We start from the raw sequence: 4,471 nt of genomic DNA, 5'->3' as shown, positions 1-4,471 counted from the left end.
GTTTTTCAACTTGTTTAAGTCGGGGTCCACTTAAATTGATTCATGATACAGATATATACTATCAGATATACCAGGGGTCGGCAACCCAAAATGTTGAAAGAGCCATATTGGAGCAAAAATACAAAAACAAATTTGTCTGGAGCCGCAACAAATTAAAAGCCATATTACATACAAATAGTGTGTCATGAGATATACATAGAATTGAGATGACTTAAAGGAAACTAAATGAGCTCAAATATAGCTACAAATGAGGAATAATGATGCAATATGTACATATAGCTAGCCTAAATAGCATGTTAGCATCGATTAGCTTGCAGTCATGCAGTGACCAAATATGTCTGATTAGCACTCCACACAAGTCAATAACATCAACAAAACTCACCTTTGTGCATTCACGCCCAACGTTAAAAGTGTGGTGGACAAAATGAGACAGAAAAAGAAGTGGCATAAAACACGTCCTAGAAAGTTATACATGTAACAACTAAGGTGAGTTCAAGGACCGCCAAAATTAGTAGGACAAAACGGCGCTTGCCAAATACTCGCATGTTTAATACAAACAGTGTGATTTATAACAATTAGGGAGGTTTGTGTCACGTTTGTCCTCCTACAGAAACCATATTAAAACAAAACAAAAAAAATTTTCCCCTCATCTTTTTCCATTTTTAAAAAAGTTTCAGAGAGCCACTAGGGCGGCGCTAAAGAGCCGCATGCGGCTCTAGAGCCGCGGGTTGCCGACCCCTGAGATATACACTATCATCATAACAGTCATCACACAAGATAATCACATTGTATTATTTACAATCCGGGGTGTGGAGGGGGGCGGGGGGTTAGGTTTGGTTGTTATCATCAGTCATCAACAATTGAGAACAGAGAAATGGATTATGGAACCGTGTAGGTCTGACTTGGTAGGATATGTACAGCAAGTAGTGGAGAGAGAGAGAGAGAGAGAGAGAGAGAGAGAGAGAGAGAGAGAGAGAGAGAGAGAGAGAGAGAGAGAGAGAGAGAGAGAGAGAGAGAGAGATATCGGATGCTTCAGTTCGGGAGTTCTGGAGTTTTTGGGAAGGTGGAGTTACCCCTCAGTCATCATTGCTCCCAGGTCCACTCTGACCCGGGGTGGTAGTACCTGTCAGGGTCCCAGCTATGGGTTGAATAGCATTTCAAAGACCTCAACGGTGGAAGTGGCGGAGGATGACACTGCATGTCACAACGGCACTGAAGGCGGATGAAGGCTGCAACAGAGGGTGGTCTCCAGTCGTCATGGATCCATGCCACTGGATCAAGGCCCCTCTCTGCCAAGGACCGTGTGGTGGCTGCAGGCGCATCAGTCTCCCCACGCTAAAAGACGTCACGCGCAGGCGTCCTCCCGAATGGGAACCCATCCATTCTGAGGACAGTCGTACTCGACTACGAGTGACTGCCGATGATGATGATGATGATCAGAAGGCATAAGAAAAAGTATCTGCATTTGATTGTTTACATTTGATTATTAACAATCCGGGGAGAGTGTTAGTTTAGGGTTGTAGCAGCCTGGAGGTGTACTTTTGTTGCGGTTTTGAAGGAGGATAGAGATGCCCTTTCTTTTATACCTGTTGGGAGTGCATTCCACATCGATGTGGCATAGAAAGAGAATGAGTTAAGACCTTTGTTAGATCGGAATCTGGGTTTAACGTGGTTAGTGGGGCTCCCTCTGGTGTTGTGGTTATGGGGGTCATTTACGTTAAGGAAGTAGTATGACATGTACTTCGGTATCAGGGAGGTGTAGCGGATTTTATAGACTAGGCTCAGTGCAAGTTGTTTTAGCTGTCAATTGTACGGAATATGTACTGAACTGTGCAATCTACTAATAAAAGTTTCAATCAATCAATCAAAACCTTTACTAGGATCGGTTTTACACTAAGGAAAATGTGCATAAATGGAAGAGAAGCTGCTTATTGATTGATTGATTGATTGATTGATTGATTGATTGATTGATTGATTGATTGATTGATTGATTGATTGATTGATTGATTGATTGAAACTTGTATTAGTAGATTGCACAGTACAGTACATATTCCGTACAATTGACCACTAAATGGTAACACCCGAATAAGTTTTTCAACTTCTTTAAGCCGGGGTCCACGTTAATCAATTCATTATGAGACACAATCATCTCCTGCTGGCCCCACTGTGGACTGGACTCTCACACTATGATCTAGATAAGTGGTTCTTAACCTTGTTGGAGGTACCGAACCCCACCAGTTTCATATGTGCATTCACCGAACCCTTCTTTAGTGAAAAATAAAATGTTGTGTTTTTTTTTCAAATTTAAGAAAAAGTCTTATGTTTTTTTACTGGTGCACAAAATGAACCGTGCATGAACATCACCTTGTTCAAAGAACAAAACCAACACAGTGCACAAACTCAAAACAAATTACACACCTTAAACACATTACCATTAATTGATTAACGTGGGCCCCGACTTAAACAAGTTCAAAAACGTATTCGGGTGTTACCATTTAGTGGTCAATTGTACGGAATATGTACTGTACTGTGTAAACTGTACTGGGTATTCTGTTCCTTTGCAATCTGCTAGTAAAAGTTTAAATCAATCAATCAAACACCCTGCAAAGCAAATGGAAAATTAGAGGGAACATTGTTTGGGGGTATCCATAATACGCTGATAGTGAGAAGTTTTTATTTACACGATAAGTCGGATGTGTCTTTACCTCTGTGGCGGAGGCTCCGCCAAACCCCTGAGGCCGACTCACCGAACCCCTAGGGTTTGATCGAACCCAGGTTAAGAACCACTGATCTAGATCCACTCGACGTCCATTGCACCGGTCTCCCACATCTGCGGTCCCCTCCAAGGTTTCCCATTGTATCACATTGGGTTGAGTTTTTTCTTGCCCTGATGTGGATCTGAGCCAAGGATGTCGTTGTGGCTTGTGCAGCTTTGAGACACTCGTGATTTAGGGCTATATAAGTCAACATTGATTGATTGATTGATCATATTGCACCCGCTAATTCATAGGCGTCGATATACATTTCTGCCAGTGGGTGCTCAGTGTGGGTGCTTGGTGGTGAGAAAGAATTTGCCATCAATCCCACGTGGGCGCGTCGGGGCCCGAGCACCCACGGGATCAGCGTCCATGCGTTAATTTCCCTTTTGTACTGCACCGACACCAGTATAACCAATAAAATGCCGTCATTTGCTATAATTATTACATACAAGGGATGTAACAATATGAAAATGTCATATCAGGGTTAATGTGACCACAATTATCACAGTTTATCATTATTATCGCATATCGTTGAATGTGCATATACACTAGGGCTGGGTATCGGTACTCGATACCTTTCAGGTATCGACCGAAACAACCCAATACCAAGTAGTATCAAAACTGCGTCTGTCAAACGCTACCTGCAATCGGTTCTTTTTGTTCTCAGATCAAGAAAAAAATAATTTTTTTATGGTTTTGCTCGCAGCCAATCACTGCAAGCGTTATTTGATTCAATGCGCCATTAGGGCTGGGCGATATATCGATATACTCGATATATCGCGGGTTTGTCTCTGTGCGATATAAAAAAATGCCTATATCGTGATATTCGAGTATACAGTATGTTCTCACATAGTTGCTTTTAGCTGCGGGCATTACACTGCATGCGTTTCCCACTCTTTCTTGTCTCTCCTTCTCACAGAGACATAAACAAGCGCAGCTTCTTACATACGTCACACGTGCAACGTCACACGCCCTCCCCGAGCAGACAGGTAGCTACATGGGTAACATTAGCTGTGATGCTAACGGTGCGTTGCGAGTGGTAATACGAGAGAAAGAAGGTGCGAATCTGGTAACAAATGAAGGAAGAATTAATTCCCAAGAAAAACAGCAGGGGGTCCATCGTCTGGCGGTGGTTTGGCTTCAAGCGGGAAGATGCTGAACAATTATGCGGCAAAAGCGTTGCTACAAAAAGTAGCAGCACTGCTAATTTGTAGCATCTTTTGAAAAGTCACCCGCTAGAGAATGAAGAGTGCTTGAAACTCCGCATGTCAACATCTCCGTTCGGTGCCACACCAACAAAATGCCGAAGCAACAATTTCCAGATCAACACCGTATGAAAAAAAAATCAACAACCGAAGGAGAACCTACCACATAGTGAAGGACATACACTATTTGATTTCCTGTTATGCAGCTCATTTTTATTTGACACTTATTGCAATATCTTGTGTGACATCATGCACAAAAGTGCACTTTATTTGTTTTAAACTATTGTAGTGGCACTTTAATTTAGTGTTGTTTTGATATGTCATCTTAGTGACATCATGCACAAAAGTGCACTAATAGCTTGTTTTAAAATGTCTCTGACAATCTTGCACTTTCTGTTTTGGAAATGACATGAATGTTTGTGCCACTGCTTAATAACTCTTTAATAAATACAGTTTTGCTAAATTGACTTAGATGTGATTTCCCTCTCTGCATGAAAGTTTAAAATG

The sequence above is a fragment of the Entelurus aequoreus genome, linkage group LG24 (genome assembly GCF_033978785.1).
Source record: "Entelurus aequoreus isolate RoL-2023_Sb linkage group LG24, RoL_Eaeq_v1.1, whole genome shotgun sequence".
Classification (NCBI taxonomy): domain Eukaryota; kingdom Metazoa; phylum Chordata; class Actinopteri; order Syngnathiformes; family Syngnathidae; genus Entelurus; species Entelurus aequoreus.
This window is presented reverse-complemented; position numbering follows the sequence as displayed.